This window comes from Nannospalax galili, unplaced genomic scaffold (assembly GCF_000622305.1).
Source record: "Nannospalax galili isolate Female #2095 unplaced genomic scaffold, S.galili_v1.0 scaffold103, whole genome shotgun sequence".
NCBI lineage: Eukaryota > Metazoa > Chordata > Mammalia > Rodentia > Spalacidae > Nannospalax > Nannospalax galili.
In genome coordinates, this window is record NW_008352136.1 from 3,710,517 (window position 1) to 3,728,473 (window position 17,957).

At 48.4% G+C, this 17,957-nt stretch overlaps 1 long non-coding RNA gene and 1 pseudogene across 1 annotated transcript in view; one reads left to right on the top strand and one right to left on the bottom strand.

Moving 5' to 3' along the window:
- Positions 1-424: 424 nt before the first annotated feature.
- On the bottom strand, positions 425-4,490 carry LOC103746721 (annotated as a pseudogene).
- An 11,192-nt stretch (positions 4,491-15,682) lies between these two features.
- The window catches only part of LOC115066953, a 166,462-nt gene continuing 164,187 nt past the window's right edge, over positions 15,683-17,957 (top strand). Inside the window, exon 1 of the long non-coding RNA XR_003846393.1 lies at positions 15,683-16,502. This is a non-coding gene — a long non-coding RNA (uncharacterized LOC115066953). The remainder of the gene's footprint in view (positions 16,503-17,957) is intronic.

Consider the following 17,957-nt stretch of genomic DNA (forward strand, 5'->3'; position numbering starts at 1 on the left):
GCATGCATGCAAGTGCACCTGTGTGGTGCAATGCCCCGAGATCAGAAGGCGTGTCAGATCCCCTGCAACTGGAGTTAAGGATGGTTGTTAGCCTCCATGTGGCTCCTCGGCAAGAGCAGCCAGTGCTTTTAATGCTGAGCCATCTCTCCAGCCCCAGGAGTTCATAATTTTTAAACAAATCATCCTGTCCTGATTTTCTTATCTAGTTACTTTCAGATGAACACACAGGCATGCTTAGAAAAATTTCTCCAGAAACATTTTTCCCCGAGAAATTCACTTGGAAAAGGCAGGTGTCTAAACAGGGTGTTAAGTACGACACACAGGACAAATGCCTCAACATGGGAACTTTATAAAGTAACTAATCCTGTAAAGACAATGGTGGGAGCAGACGGCAGAGGGCTGGTGGCCAGCTGGATCCTCACACTCAGTACTCCTCCCCTTCTTCAGCCTCCGCTTCCACGGAGTCCACGCCCACCTCTTCATAATCCCTCTCCAGCGGCCAGGTCCTCCTGAGCCTCCGAGAACTCTCCTTCCTCCATTCCTTCCCCCACGTACCAGTGCACGAAGGCTCGCTTGGCGTACATGAGGTCAAACTTGTGGTCCAGGCGGGCCCAGGCCTCTGCGATGGCGGTCGTGTTGCTCAGCATGCACAGGGCGCGCTGCACCTTGGCCCGGTCTCCTCCTGGGACCACAGTGAGGGGTTGGTAGTTAATACCCACCTGCCAAAGAAACAGTCACATTTTACGACATCAGCAATGTGTATTCAAAGTTGGGAGCTGTGGACCCAGTGTAAATCTATCTACTCATACTTTGGGGAATTCACGGTATCTGTTGGTCCTATAATTTAAGTTTTTGGACTCACCTGCACAAGGCAACACAGTTTTAAGTACTTACTTGAAACACCAATGGCCCAAACTGCAAATGAACAGACTGTTATGTACCCAACATGGTAAAACATGCAAAAGAACCCTTACCCTGGCATGTAAGTACGTCGAAAACATACTGCACACCAACTAAAGAAAACCGAGCAGAAACCTATGCACCTGTGTGTAGAAAACATCTGCTCAGCCTTTGACTCAGGGAAGGAGGGCATGTTGGCGCAAAAGGCTAGTGAGCACCTGGGGTGTGCTAAGGTCCTGGTGAAGAGATGGCTGTTAGCAGCGGTTAGGGACACAGCCAGGACAAAGGCACATGGGACCGTCCCCATCAACAAGCACCCTGCACAATGGAGACCACGTTAGCTGGCCCTTCCAAGCAGTAGTACTGCCCGCTTCCTGGCAGCCCTTAAAAACTGCAAGTGAGGGCGAAAAGCCCCTTCTTGCCACTCAAGTCAAGCATGGCACAAAGGGCTCCATTCTTAAATTCAAAATGCAGCATTCATCCCGAGTCCCTATCTAGTTGGGACGCACACACATCCTTTGCTCAGGTCTGCTGGCCTCTGTCAAGCAGTGTCAGCTGTATAACGTGTCTATATGTGCAGACCACCTCTTGCTCTGTAAGGACAATAAGCTCTAGGAAGGGGGTTCAGCTTTTTAGGCTTCCAGCATTGATATTTTGCCAATTTTTATAACTCAAAAGACACAAAAATTGCTTTTGAAACATGGCCTCGTGTAGGTCCAGGCTGACTTCAAACCCGCTATGTAGCCAAGGATGACCTTGAACTCCTGATCCTTCTCTTCTGCTTCTCTAGTGCTGGGATTACAGGCATGTGACACCATGCATGCCCAGTTAAAAATTCAAAATATGTTTAAACATGGAAGCTAGCGTGTCTCCAAGTGAATGGTTGTACAATAACGTGTGGTCAATCACATGGACATGGATAAAAAGGAACTAAGAGCAAAGAGACTAATGGGCCCACCTGGTGTGGTGGACACTGTCTGGACGACAGGCTGCAACTTGATAGGTCCCCATAGGCCAGCTCTTTACTGCTCACAGAACCACTTTCAGCTGGGAGGAAAACTGGGCAAGGTACAGCATTCCTGCGCATCCATGAACAGATGCTTCTTGGGAAGTCTTCACCTCCCCTGACGGGAAAAAACTCATCTGCTTGCTTTAAGGAAAAGGACACAGAGCATAAGGTGCAAATTAATGACTGCACACAAGCTTTCTTTGTACCCCACATGGAACGGGGATTCTCCCCCAGGGCTATGGCTCTGGGCAGGGTCTGTTGCCTGCAGACAGGTACAAAGCCACAGCACCCAGTCATACCTTAAATCCAGTTGGGCACCAGTCTACAAACTGGATAGTGTGCTTGGTCTTGATGGTAGCGATAGCCGCATTGACATCTTTCGGGACAACATCCCCCCTGTACAACATGCAGCAGGCCATGTATTTGCCATGGCGAGGGTTGCTCTTGACCATCTAAATGGCTGGCTCAAAGCAGGCATTGGTGATCTCGGCCACTGAGAGCTGCTCATGGTCTTCTTGGCTGAGATGACGGTGGTGTAGGTGGCCAGTGGGAAGTGGATTCAAAGGTATGGCACCAGGATGGTCTGGAATTCTGTCAGGTCCACATTCAGGGCCCCATCGAACCTCAGGGAGACCATGATGGAGGACACAATCTGCCCGATCAGGCAATTGAGGTTGGTTTATGTGGGACGTTCAATGTCCAGGTTGCGCCTATAGATGTCATAGATGGCTTCATTGTTGACCACGAAGGCACAGTCAGAATGTTCCAGGGTCGTGTGTGTGGTCAGCATGGAGTTATAGGGCTCCACCACAGCTGTAGAGACCTGAGGGGCTGCGAAAATGGCGAACTCCAGCTTGGACTTCTTGCCGTAGTCCACTGAGAGCCGTTCCATGAGCAGGCATGCGAACCCCGAGCCCGTGCCGCCTCCGAAGCTGTGGAAGATGAGGAAGCCCTGCAGTCCTGTGCACAGGTCCGCCTGTGAGAAAGCAGATGACGTGAGTGAGGCCGTGCCGCAGCATCCAAGCCCACGCTCACCCTCCACCTCCGCCAGGGGGTGCAGACCAGGCTGTCTGCAACGTGCACACTGCACTTAGAAGCAACAACGCAGTGCAGACCTATCGATGCCTCAGAACCCAAGTCAGACTCCCAATTCTGATAGATTTGTCAAAAAACGCCCTCTCCGCCTACCCTACCATAGTCGACTCTCGAGTAGGACAACCACCCCATAAAGCCTCCTCTGCAATCCTCTCACCAGTTTGCGGATCTGGTCCAGGACGGGGTTGATGATCTCCTTACCAATGGTGTAATGACCTCTGGCATAATTATTGGCTGCATCTTCCTTCCCAGTGATCAGCTGCTCTGGGTGGGAGGTCGATCTCCTTACCAATGGTGTAATGACCTCTGGCATAATTATTGGCTGCATCTTCCTTCCCAGTGATCAGCTGCTCTGGGTGGAAGAGTTGCCTAGAGGTCCCCGTGCGTACTTCATCTACAGAGAGACCACATGGCTTGAGTCTTTCAGGTCTATTGTAGCCACTGATGGACATACTCAAGGACCATTCAATTCCACAAAGGGCACATTACACTCAAGTCAACAGAGCCCCTCGAAAATGTCTGCTGATACATAAACCACACATGTAATTTGTTTGGGTTCGAGACAGGGTCTTGCAGCTTGACCCAAGTGGCCCTCAAAGAGGACTGTACTGTCAGCTTCCCAGGTGCTGGGATTACAGGTGTGAGCCACAACACCTGGTAAGTCAAAAGCCTTTATGGCTCTAGGAAGACAAAGTCAACTAACTGTACCAATGCCAGCCGAACCAGCTCCCTGTGAGGTGAGTGCTCTCTCAGGTAATTCCACAGGAACATGGCTTTCCTACCTATTCCTACGGCAAATGAAAGAAGCTGGAAAGCTCTTAAAGTGGGCAGTCACAAAGTCATCTTGACCTTGGCAGAACAGTGCCACCAGGGCACTATGTGGTTTGAGTCTCACAAGCTGTTAAGGGATGTACTCGCTCATCTCCCAGGGGTAATGAATGTGCTCCTTCCCATCTCACTGGAAACTACCTTGAGCTTCTAATGAGGAGCTAAAGCAGGGCTAGGAACCTTCTCATGCTCGGATTAGGAGCTTGTGGACTCTGAGACATCGGAGCAGAGCCCAGGTACCCAGAGAACAGCTCCAGCCAATCTTAAGGCTGGCACAGCGGCTCCTTCCTACATGCTAGGCTTTCCCGGCTAGGAGCCCAGGTCCCAGTCACAACCCTTTGAGCTTCTTTCCCGACAAGCATTCTCTCAGACAGCCTGCCCGTCCTCCAGAGGGACTGCAGGAGCCCACCTGGGCTTCTTCCAAGTTACTCCTCATGCACCTACCGACCACAGTGGGCTCCAGGTCCATGAACACTGCTCTGGGAATGTGCCTGCCAGCCCCCGTCTCACTGAAGGTGTTGAATGAGTCGTCGCCGCCTCCAGTGGTTTTGTCACTTGGCATCTGACCATCGGGCTCAATACCGTGCTAAAGGCAGTACAGCTCCCAGCAGGCATTGCCGATCTGGACACCCGTGTGCCCCACGTGGATAGAGATGCACTCGCGCTGGAAACCAGAACACAAACACGAAACTCATCCTCAAGGCATTTGAACTACACGACATGGGAAGTGTAATTCTGTGTGGGGTCTCAGTGTCTGAGCTCACATTTTTCAAACGCGGTGAGTTCAGGTGCTTGCTGCAAACCCGAGAGCAGAATTCAGTCCCTAGGACCACAGTGCAGAACCAACTCCCAAAGCTGTTCTGACCTTCAGGTCAGCTGCTCCACACACAGATACGTCGATTTACGTAGTAAAGAGCAAGATGGTCCTTTAATGTATTTTCAAACCCTAGCAAGGCTGGAACCATGTGTCAAAAGAAAACCCCTGCAAAAAATAAACATTACAAATGGAGACTGTCCCAGTTTGTTTCTCCATTGCTGTGTCAAAACACTGACCACCACCAGCACGGGGAGGAAAGGGTCTATTTGGCTCACATCTCCAGGTCACAGTTCTTCAGGGAGCCCGGCTTGCTCCCCTGGCCCTTCCTCAGCTTGCTTTCTTATGCAACAGACCCACCTGCCCAGGGGTGGCACCACCCACCGTAGGCTGGGCTCTCCCACATCACCAACAACCAAGATGCCCCACAGACATGGCCACAGGCCAGTCCTATGGAGGGAATAGCAATTCCCCAAATGAGGCCCCTCTACCCAGGTGTGTCAAGGTGACAACTAACCCTATCCAGCACAGAGACTTGGTGAACCGCACTCCTGCTGAGGCACACGGTAGACAGCAGCCATCCAGATTGGTACCTGTGCTCACTGTGCTCCGGAACGGCACCACTGTATTTGTATGGAGGACTGAGTCACAGGGTCCAAAAAGCAGACGTGAAACGGGGAAGCCAGACACGGCGGTCGGGGACAGTGACCAGAGCCCTGGAGGCCGAGGCAGGAAGGGCCAAGACCCTGTGGCCCACGTGGCCATTCCCTTCCACCCTTGCTACCAGCGCCTGCTGTTCCTTTGAGTAGACACAGACCTGTCAAAAGTCCTCAGCTGGTGTGGGAAGCCACTGGGTGCTGAGGTCAGCTGGGGAGCCGCTAGGTGCTGAGCTAAGTTGGGGAGCTGCTGGGTGCTGAGCTCAGTGCCGCAGTCCCCCTCCCCAGCGCCCCGTCGTGGCCTCTCCAGAGACTGCTGTACACATACCGAACCCAGACAGGCCCCTTCCCGCAGGACTGGGGCTCTCGGGGCTACTAGAGACCTGACCCGGCCATCCTGCGCCTCAAACCCAGGGCCGGAAGGACCCCCCCCAGACCCCAGGGGCAGACAGGACGTCGGAGTTCCGGGGGGGCGGCAACCTCACCCTCCCTGGGCGACCCGATACTCACGCAGGGCAACCCGGGCCAAGGCACCGCCGTCCCCGTGCTCACGGGCCCCTGGCTGGCCGACTGGTAGCCCTGCTGTCCTGGAAGCAGTTTTCCCTCTTGGCCGGACACATGTTGCAGCCTGAGAGAAGTACGTTCCAGGGCTTGGGAAGTCTGTGGGACAGTCAGCTTTCTGCCCTTTTCTTGTGGGGCTGGCCACGTAGCTCAGGCTGGTCTCCACCTCTGTGTGGCTCAGGCTGGCCACATAACCCAGGCTGGCCCCCACTTCTGTGTAGCTCAGGCTGGTCTCCCCTTCTGTGTAGCTCAGGCTGTCCCCCACCTCCATGTAGCTCAGGCTGGTCTCCACCTCCCCATGTAGCCCAAGCTGGCCTAAGTTACAGCCCTGTCTCAGCCTGCTTAGGTGCTGGGTGCTCCGACATTGGCCTTAGGGTAAGACGTGCAGCGGTGCAGCCGGGGACACGGCCCCACGGGAGTGGCTGACCTTGTAGGCCGTCAGCTTACATGCGTTTTTCTTTCTTTCCTTCTGTCTCCTTTTTTTTTTTTTTTTATAGGCATGGTCTCGGGTAGCCCAGGCTGACCTTCCGATCCTTCTGTCTCCACCTCCTGAGTGCTGGAGTCATGGGTGTGTAACACCAGCCTGGTCTCTAGTGTGAGGACTAAACCCAGGGCTTTGGGTACCTCAGCAAGCCCTCTGCCAGCCCAGCCGCATTCCTAGCCCTGATGTTTTGAAGTCGGAGCCTCTCAGAGTAGAAAGCTTGGAAGAGGGAGACAGATGTAGTGTCAGGAAACTGACATCCTAGAGCCTCAGCAAGCCCTCTGCCAGCCCAGCTGCATTCCTAGCCCTGATGTTTTGAATTCGGAGCCTCTCAGAGTGGAAAGCTTGGAAGAGGGAGACAGATGTAGTGTCAGGAAACTGACATCCTAGAGGTGAACTTCTCGGCAGAGTTTGTCCTTCCCTGTGTGGAGACAGTTTCTTATGTGACGGGACTCAAACATGCTTTTTGTAACCATTTTCTTGAGATTTAATTCTACTGTGAAAGATTCAGCTAACTCAAGGATCTTCTGGCCTCAAGCTCCGCACCAGCCCTGGCCTCCCGAGATTCCATGTGTACGCAGTTGTATCACGCTTACTACTAATTATCTGTGTTAAGGGTTTATTTTGACTCATAGCTGAGGATACAGTGTCACAATGGGGAAGATATGGCTGTAGGATTGGTTTTTTTTTTTTTCTTTTAAGCTTTATGTGTTACTTAATTTATTATTTGAGACAGGGTCTCAGTATCCCAGGCTGGCCTTGAACTCACCATGTAGCTGAGGATGGCCTGAAACTTCTGATCCTCCGTGCCTCCACTTCCCAAGTACTAGGAGTACAGTTGTGGGAAACCATGCCCAGCTTATGTGGTGCTGGAGATCAAATCCAGTGTGTCTTGTGAGTAGGCAAGCACTCTACCACCTGGGCTACGTTCCAGGTCAGTAGGCACCAATCTTTCCATGTGTCCTAGTTAGTTTAACAGTCAGCAGTCAACGTGGCATAGCCTAGATTCACCTGAGAAGGGAGGCTCAGTGGAGGGATTTCCCAGATCAGATTAGCCTGTGGGCGTGTCTGTAGGGCATTATCCTGATTGTGGTCCCATTCCCTGCACAGGTGGTGCTACCTAGGCAGGAGCTGCAGTCAGGGAGCGGCATTCCTCCATGGTTTCCGCCTGGACTCCTGCCCCAACTTCCCTCAGTGACGTTCTGTGCCCTGGAAGTGTGAGTCACACAAATCCTTTTCCTCCCTTAAGTTGCTTTGAGTCACGATGTTGGTCACAACAGTAGAATGAAACCAGAACCGGTGCATCTCTGGTTATTTCTGTAGACCAGATGTGTTCGTTGACTAGAACAAAGAGTATTGGTGTTTTTACACCTCAGTGTATATGAAAAGTTGCCTTCATGCAAGTGGGGTCTGGGAATGCCAGTGGGGTACCTCAAAAGAAAAACAGCAGAGAGAAATGACAGAGAAGGAGGGAAAGCCCAAAGGTAAAGGGAAGGAAAAACTTAATCCAGGAAATTCCCCCTACAGCAAATGAGATTTAAACTTACTAATTTTATCATTGCTATTATATTTTAATTTTATTGTACATGAATATCTTCATAGGCCTAAAAACAGACCAGAAAAGGGGAACTATTAATGAAAAACATTTATATTTCCAGTAAATCGTCCTCTGCGCCCAGAGCTGTGACCTTCTTTATATTTCCAGTAAAGTGTCCTCTGCACCCAGAGCTGTGACCTTCTGCTCGGTTGTGTTTTCTGGGGCAGCCGGGGTCTCCAATAGGAACACTCCACCTTGCACAACTGTCTGCCGGTTGAGCTGCTGCTGGGGAGACCAGCATATAGGGCAGGTGTCAGGAGAACTCACCACACTGTGTGTGCTGTTTAAATTGTCTCAGAAGGATTCAGATTTCTCTCTGGCTTAGGTGAGGACAGGATCTCGGGACAGATGCTTCGTAATGAGTTTCTCTCCTGGTTCTGCTGCCAAGCAGTTTGGAGATTGACTAGGGCTGACCCTGTCAGCGTAGTTCAGTGGCTCATCTTGAGGATGAGTCTGACACCAGGAGCGTGTCACCGTCAGTGGCTAATGCTTAGCAAGTGTGGCACAGCAGGCCTTCTAAAAATGGAAAGGGGAGGGTCTGCCCAGGTGGGCGCGTGCTAACCAGTTGGGGTTGCAACTGCGTCTGTATTGAGCTAGTTCAACTTAGGTTTCCAGACTAAACGCTATTCTTAGCTTTAGATTGACTGCCCAGATTCTCTAGGGGATGATTTTGACTGAATGTCATGCAGGTACCTCAAAATACACACATGCACATCATAGAATTCTGTTTGCATGTGTATGTTTGTGTGTGTGTGTGTATGACAGAGAGAGAGAGAGAGAGAGAGAGAGGGAGAGAGAGGGGGGAGAGAGAGAGGGGGGAGAGAGAGAGAGAGAGAGAGAGAGAGAGAGAGAGAGAGAGAGAGAAGAGAAGGAGAGAGTGTTTCGAGGCAAAGTGTGAAGCACAAGCTGCCCTTATCCCTCTTGTCCCCGCCGCTGCCTTCTCAGAACTGTGCTTATAGGAATGTACCCAGCTTAGAATTCTTGATCTTTCTCAAGAAACCCACATACTACTGTACAGCACCCAACCAGCCAGTGATCCAAACTTGGAATCTTTGACTCGTGTGTGTGTGTGTGTCTCTCTGTGTGTGTCTGTGTGTCTGTGTGTGTGTATATCTGTGTCTGTGTGTGTCTGTGTGTGTGTGTATATCTGTGTCTGTGTCCGTGTGTCTGTGTCTGTCTGTGTGTGTGTCTCTGTGTGTGTGTCTGTGTGTGTGTCTGTGTGTGTCTGTGTGTCTGTGTCTGTGTGTGTGTCTGTGTGTGTCTCTGTGTGTTTGTGTGTCTCTGTGTGTGTGTGTATATCTGTGTCTGTGTCTGTGTGTCTGTGTCTGTGTGTCTGTGTGTCTGTGTGTGTGTATATCTGTGTCTGTGTGTGTCTGTGTGTGTGTATATGTGTGTCTGTGTCTGTCTGTGTGTGTGTCTCTGTGTGTGTCTGTGTGTGTCTGTGTGTGTCTCTGTGTGTGTGTGTGTCTCTGTGTGTGTGTGTCTCTGTGTCTGTGTGTCTGTGTCTGTCTGTATGTGTGTGTCTCTCTCTGTGTGTATGTGTATATCTGTGTCTGTGTCTGTGTGTCTGTGTGTCTGTGTCTGTGTGTCTGTGTCTGTGTGTGTCTCTGTGTGTGTGTGTGTCTGTGTCTGTGTGCGTGTCTCTGTGTGTGTCTGTGTCTGTCTGTGTGTGTCTCTCTCTGTGTGTATGTGTATATCTGTGTCTGTGTCTGTCTATGTGTGTGTCTCTGTGTGTCTGTGTGTCTGTGTCTGTGTCTGTGTGTCTGTGTCTGTGTGTGTATATCTGTGTGTCTGTGTGTGTATATCTGTGTGTCTGTGTGTGTCTGTGTGTGTGTCTCTGTGTGTCTGTGTGTCTGTGTGTGTGTGTCTGTCTGTGTGTGTATATCTGTGTGTCTGTGTGTGTCTGTGTGTGTATATCTGTGTCTGTCTGTGTGTGTGTCTCTCTCTGTGTGTATCTGTATATCTGTGTCTGTGTCTGTCTATGTGTGTGTCTCTGTGTGTCTGTGTGTGTCTGTGTGTCTGTGTCTGTCTGTGTGTGTGTCTGTGTCTTGTGTGTATATCTGGTGCCTGTGTATGTGTGTGTGTCTGTGTGTGTGTCTGTGTCTCTGTGTGTGTGTCTCTCTGTGTGTCTCTGTGTGTGTGTGTGTGTGTAGACCAGAGGATAACTCTAGGTGACATTCCTGAGGAGGCTCCTCTTTTGCAATTTTTTAATTTTTAAAAATTCTTTATGTGTGTGTGTTTTCATTTCAGATCATATTTTCAAAATATTTTCTTTATTATTATTATTATTATTATTATTATTATTATGCCTTTTTGAGACAGGGCATTAGATCCCCTGGAACTGGAGTTATGGACAGTTGTTAACCGCCATGTAGGTGCTGGAAACTGAATCTGGGTCCTCTGCAAGAACAACCAGTGCTCTTAACCACTGAGCCGTCTCTCCGGCTCCCCAGAGCATATTTTTTTATCTCAGAATTTTCCAAACAAAATCATTTCAGTTTATATTTCTTAGCAGGTGAGAACAGAAATTATTAGATTAGAAAAACACAGAATGCCATTATTTTTAAGAACTCGGCAGTTTCGAGAACATAGGTCAATCCTCATATGTGCTTACAGGTCCATGTAGAGCACATAAGTTTCCAAGTGTCTGCACAGCTGGAATCTCAAAGTCCTCTGTTCCTTTACTTGCACCAACTTTATGTCTCCATGTATGTGCGTGTACATGTTTTTACTCATTAGGTCAGAGCCTAACAATTCATTTTTGCTTAGGAAGTAATATTTGTGTATTTGGCAAATACCAAGGACCTGGCAGTAGGCGTCAGGGTGCTGGACTCTCCAGTGACCGCACCTAGAAGACCGACAGTTAAGTAGGAAGTCACATAAGGCTGCTGAAAAGTAATGACAGAGGCCTCACAGGACAGGACACATCTGCATACCTTGGTTTAGCTGGGCCACAGAGCAGCGTAAGGCGGCCCCTTCACAGATCCCCCCACCTATGTGTGTGTCCACACCAGAAATGCTTCCCCTGACTGGGTGTGGGGGGGAGGGGTATGACACCAGCAGCTCGCAGGCTTCCGGGGGCAGCTCTGTCCTGTCACTGTTGTATCTCCAGGGCCTAAGCATACACTAGGCCCTTGGTAAGGATCTTCTGAGGAACTGGCTGACTACCAGGGACGGAGGTTGCAGTTATAAGCCATGTTCAAACTTCATCCCACACGCAGAATAGCATGGTTACAACAGGGTGGCAGGTTATGATGTCACATACCCCAAGCACCCCAGAGGAAGTGCATTGGGCAGGGAAGGGTCAAGCTGATGAAGGGGGTGGCGCATGACTCTGGACAGGAAGCTAGGCCTGAGCACTGTTGACCCAGAGGTGTTGAGGAAGCAGAATCAGGCCTTAGTGAGTGGATGTGGCAGAGGGAGGGACAGAAGAGTGAGGGGGACTCAGGGTCTGTGGAGGTGGTTCATTGGTAAAGTGTTTGCTGTACAAGCACAGGGACCCAAGTTGGATCCCCAGAACCCATGTTTAAAAAGCTGGGCGTGGTGGCACACTTGTAATCCCAGAGCTGGAAAGGAAGCGACAAGTAGATCCTTAGGGGTTGCTGACCAACCAGCCTAGTGAGAGACTTCATGTAAAAGAAATAAACGGGCTGGAGAGATGGCTCAGCAGTTAAGAACACAGGCTGCTCTTGCAGAGGACCCAGGTTGGATTTTCCAGCACCCACATGGTGGTTAACTACGGTCCATAACTCCATTCCAGGGGAATCAGATGCCCTCTTCTGACCTCTGAGGGCACTGCATGACATGGGTGCACTTATACATATGCAAAGAATACACTCACACACATAAAATAAAAATAATAAGATATTTTAAAAATACGTTCTGAAATGAAAACCTATAAAAGGGCCCGTGTCATTTTTAGCTGAAGAGACTAGAGGGCACGTGAACAGGCACGGGGGTGATTGTACCAGTGACTTTATTCTTTGCTTTGGCAAAGATGTTTAGTAACACAACTTAAGCAAAGGAAGTTTTATTCTGGCTCATGGTTTGGGAGGATACAGCTTATCGTGGAGGGAAGGCATGAGGCAGCTGGTCACGTTACATCTGCAGTCAGGAAGCAGGAGTGTGCCGGTGATGCTCCGCTCAATTTCTCTTTTTAAAAATTATTATTATTGCCAGGTGTGGTGGCACACGCCTTTAATCCCAGCACTCGGGAGGCAGAGGCAGGCAGATGTCTGTGAGTTCGAGGCCAGCCTGGTCTACATAGCGAATCCAGGCCAGCTGTGGCTACAGGGAGACCCAGTGTCAAAAATAAAAAACCACCCCCAAATTATTATTGTATGTGTGTGCATGTAGGCCATAGCATGTGTGTGTGGTGGTCAGATGCCAGTCCTTTGGAGTCAGTTCTCTCCTACCTTTACATGGCTCTGGGGCTTGAACTCGGATTATTAGACCTGTGTGGCAAGCGGTTTCCCCTGTCCAGCCATCTCGTTCCATGTTCTCGGCCAGCCTTTAGGATTGTGTTGCCAGCGTTCAGGGAGGGTCCCTCTTCAGCAAAACCTCTCTGAAATGCCTCACAGACAGGGCCAGCTGTGTGTCTCCCAGGAGACTTTAAGTGGAGTCAAGTTGACGATGAAATTACCTTCTCGCAGGAATGCCATGTTGATGAGTTTCCTAGTTTCATGCACTTAATTTTGCAGGATTTGTGACTATCAATCTATGATGGCCTTGCAAGGCCTTGTTTGGTAAAGGGAGGCTCTTCTGAAGGGAAATGGAACCACTGTCAGGTGAGCAGCAGAGAACATTGCCTGCATGCACCCTAAAGCCAAGCGAGTTACAGCAGCATCAGCTTGAATAAAGTTCACGCTGGCTTTATCTGCGTTTTACAAAAGCAGTCTGTCCCATGCTCGGTCTCTGCTTACATGATTTTGACTACTCTGTTCTTTATGGATGGAAGATGCTTCGGGGGAGACTCTGAGTCCAAGCCTTTGACTACTCTCTTTTCAAATCCTTACAATACCCTGTGCTTTCACTGTGGTTGTGTGGGGTGTGTTGAGGATTTCTGTGTGAAATGTTGTCTCCCAAAGCAGTCTTAGCACACAGAACCTACAAGAACAGCAGATCACAAATCTTAGTGAATTTCTGTTTGCGATGAGTGGTGCAGGGGAGGCGGCAAGATGGCTCAGTGGTTAAGGGCACTTGTGCCAAGCCTTACGATCTGAGTTCCATCCCCTGTCCCACATGGTGGAAGGAGAGAAGTCACTCTGGATAATTGTCCTCCCACACCCACCCACAAACAAATGTTTGAAAAGGGTTTTTTCCAACTGCCATTTCTCACCAAATATTTTGTCTGTAAATATTCTGATATTTCTATCTAGTTCCTTTCTCTCTCTCCCTCCCCCACCCCTCTCTCAGTTGTTGAACTTTGGAGTTAAAAACCCCAAGGTATCTTTCTGGGCTATACAGTGGACCCCCTTACCCATGATTCCATGTCTCCTCAGTTGCCATAGAACGTATATCATGATGATGTGCATTGAAAAGTAACTCAGAATGTGGTGTGGTACATGTGATGCTAGGGATAGAAGCCAGGGCCTGACACATGCTACTAAGAGTTCTGCCCCTGTGCCATGCCCCATCTGCCCTGTGCTGCACCCCCAATCCTTCCATGTAAAACTTCTTACTGCAAATCGCTCTTCTTTCTCACACTTTTGAATGTTTCAACAATGACAGTGTACTTAGACATCCGAATGTGACTACCACGCTGCGTCTACCTCGTTACATGGCGTAAAGCACAAATGAATGGCTGATGAAAGGCTCCTGACCTGGGAAAGCCTGTGTGATGATTTCCTCGTGACGGGGGTTTACGGACTCCAGGTCCCAGTTCCTTAAAGAGAGGAGCAAGTGCACACATCACAGTTACCTCTGCAGTGTGCAAAAACCTATCAAGCATGCCACGGGCAAAACTCATCTGTGAGGCAGCATCTGAAGCAGGGAATGGAAACCCATCAAATACTCTTCTATGGCAAAAATTTGAATTTCTAATTCTCTAGTCCTTACATGTTTATTATGGAAACCATGTTGAATGCCCCTAAGTGGCAAGAAAGAACCATTTCCTGTTGCATAAACTTTTAGAGTTAAAATAGCAAAAATTTAAAACCCTATACTTTGTTCTGTGGATTGTGTTATATTGTCCCCTTTTGGGTTACGTAATTCTGCCTTGGCCTTTCAAAAACAGAAACATTTCACCCTTGACAGAGCTTGGAATTTGGAACTGCCTGTGAAAACACGAATAACTTCATTTTTTCCATATGAAAAGTCCCCAGACACAAATTGATAAATTCCTCAAGAACCTCCCTGCAGTTAGCAGGCTAGCATTTCAACTGCCAAGACCTAGCCTCAAAGTGTTCGCATGGCCAGAAAAAAACACGACTGTTGGTCTATAGCTCAGGGAATCTGTGCTCCACCACCTAGGCTGGAGAGATCGCAGAAGTGGGCTGAAGGGTTCGTGCGTGCCTTTTGTTTAGTCATTCGCTTGTTAAGTGAGTGTGCACGTGTATGTGTATGAGTGTATGTCTGTGTGCGCGTGTATGTATGAGTGTATGTCTGTGTGTGCACATATATGTGTATGAGTGTATGTGTGTGCACATGTGTATGGGTGCATGTCTGTGTACACATGTATGTGTACAGGTGCGTGTCTCTGTGCACATGCATGTGTACGGGTGCGTGTCCCTGTGCATGTGTATGTGTATAAGTGTATGTGTGTGCACGTATATGTGTATGAGTGTATGTCTGTGTGTGTGCACGTGTATGTGTACGAGTGTATGTCTGTGTGCAGATGTATGTGTATGGGTGCATGTCTGTGTGCACATGTATGTGTACGGGTTTGTGTCTGTGTGCACATGTATGTGTATGGGTGCATGTCTGTGTGCACGAGGAGCTCAGAGGACAGCCTTGGGTGTCATTCTCCATCCACCTTACTTTTTTAAAAAATACGTTATTTATTATTGTATTTCATGTGTATGTGTGTATTGCCTGCATGTAGGTAAGTGCACCCCTGTTGTGTAATGCCCAGGGAAGACAGAAGAGGTTTTCTGCAGGGACATGGCATCCTGACCTCCGCCTCCCCCTTGTAAGAGCTTGGGTATCTGTGATATTTCCTGGAATTGTTTATCACAAGGACTTCCTCCTGATTCTGAGAAAAGTACACCCTGACCCAAAACTAGCCTTACAGTCAGGTGATCCCAATTATCATGTGTTCTGACTCCACCTCCTTTACTGAAAAGGTATTTAAACCCTTGTCTCAAACAATAAAGAGAAGTAGAGTCCTTCCTCCCACTCCATGATGGTGTGATAGTTTGTTCAATCCTGATGCCCTCTGCCCAGAATACTCGGAGCTTGATGTGCTGGTGCGGCATGTGGAGGTCCCACCGAGATCTGAGGAAAGGAGGTAAGCGGACAGGGTCGTCCTTGGCCGGTGAGGACGTATTGGGGATAATACATAAGAATATCTGTAAACATGGGAAACGTACAAAGTAAACATGAACTGTATCTATAGAAAGGAAGGAAGGAAGGAAGGAAGAAAGGAAAGAAAGAGAATGTGACCATACATAAGAATATCTGTAAACATGGGAAATGTACAAAGTAAGCATGAACTGTATCATCAGATTAAAAGAGTCTTGGAGGAACAAGGAACAGCTGTTAAAAGCAAAACTATTGAACAGTAACATGATTGCAAGAATCTTAGGATAAATGTTGCTTTGTTTTTCCCTGATTTCCCTGTTATCCCATACCTTAGGTAAAGCAAGGTCAAATTTGAATTGGTTTTCTATGGACTTCTGTTCCTACAATACTTGAAAATCTTTAAGAAAAAGGTGAAAATTCTAGTATTATTTTTTCCTGCGAGGTGGTTACTTTTTCTAGGACTAATTTTGAAGCAGTTCAGTAGATAAAGAAGGATGCATACACTGACTAGAAAATTATGTTTGCAGTTAATTTAATTTCAAAAGATTACTTCAATACCCATATTACTTGCCAAGCAGTATAATTTGTAGGGAACATAATTAAGATTACAGAATTATTAATTTGGTTAAAATTCACCATTTCATAAGGATAGGCAATAATGTTTAAAAATCACATAAAAGTCTTTATGGTGTTTTGACTAAATTGTGCTTGATTTGTAGTCTAAACCTTCTTAGTGATTATCTGGTGTCCCGCATGAAAAACTGTATCTTTGAAATTATAAACCTAAATTCATTAAGGTGTATCCACAATACTTAACACCCAGTGATTGGCAACAGTTGTGTAGAGCAGTATTGTCAGGAGGTGATTATCTTTTATTGGAAACCCACTACACCACTGTTAGCGCGGGTGAGGGGAGCTGTTTATGTTTTTCCCCCAGGTGCTGATAAACCTATCTGTATTCCTGAAAGCAACAAAATAACAAAGGTGATGATCCTCATCCTTCTGACACAGACATGGAGCATACAGGGTAATGTCGCTGCTGGCATCGCCTGTCTCAGACTGCGGTTGCAGCTTCCACGGTTGATACCTTGTCAGGAAAGGTCAGTGAAGTCCTGCAAACTCAGAACTCCGTCAATGCACACATACAATTTGGACTAATGAACTTAAATCAACAAACTGCCTTGTTACAAGAACAAGTTGATGCCCTTTGGGCTATGCGACAGCTAACATGTTCTCATTTCTTTCATCATATTTGTGTTACCCATTACCATGTACAAAATGCCTCCAATACTGTAAAACAATTGAATGCCTTTCTTAAGGGACCATGGAATGTGACCTTTGCAAATTTTACTAAGGTTCTTACTTGGCAAATTGTATCTGTTAATGAAATCAGGGTCCCTGCCGTATCAGCAGAAGGATGATAGAATACCATGGTAGGAATTGGAGGATGGATACAGAGGTGGGCAAGCTCCTTATCACTGACTGTCAATTTCATACTCATTATGATCTTTGTGTTTTTGGGTCTTGTGTAGAAAGCTCAGAGGAATTCAGTCCCAACAAACTGTTACCCAACAAGTCCTTTTAAGTTTTCACACAACCATACAGATGTCCCACAGGTGTGGCCTCAGATGCTACACAAAAGATGAAGGTATTCTCAGTGACGGGCAACTTTCTGTGAGAGGGCTCCCGCCTAAGACAGGGAAGAGGTCTCCCAGTGACGGGTAAGGGTGACCCCTCCGGAACGACCTAAGACAGAGTTACCTTCCCCCCCCCAAAAAAAGGGGGTGAGATGCAGGGACATGGCATCCTGACCTCCGCCTCCCCCTTATAAGAGCTTGGGTATCTGTGGTATTTCCTGGAATTGTTTATCACAAGGACTTCCTCCTGATTCTGAGAAAAGTACACCCTGGCCCAAAACTAGCCTTACAGTCAGGTGATCAGGGGAATGCCCAATTATCATGTGTCCTGACTCCACCTCCTTTACTGAAAAAGTATTTAAACCCTTGTCTCAAGCAATAAAGAGAGTCCTTCCTCCCACTCCATGATGGTGTGATTGTTTGTTCAATCCTGACGCCCTCTGCCCAGAATACTCAGAGCTTGACGTGCTGGCGCGGCAGTTTTCAGATCCCCTGGAACTGGAGTTATGGACAGTTGTTAGCTGCCATGTGGGTGCTGGGATTTGGACCTGGGTCTTTTGCAAGAACACCAGTGTTCTTAACGGCTGAGCCATCTCTCCAGCCCCTCCACCTTACTTTTGAGACAAGGTCTCTCACTGGCCTGGAAATCACCAAATAGCCTCATCAGGTGGCCAGTGAGCCTCAGGGATCCACCCATCTCTGCCGTCCAGCGCTGGAATTACAAACATGTGCCACCATGCTCGGCTGTTTGACATAGGTTCTGGATGAGCTCCTGTCCTCATCCTCGAGCTTGCAAGGCCAGTACTTTACTGACTGTACCATCTTCCCCCTGGGCACATAGCGTAGAGGAATGACATTCTGTGCAGATAAAACAATATGAACTCCTAATTCAGACACTGAATTAAGACACTGATTCAG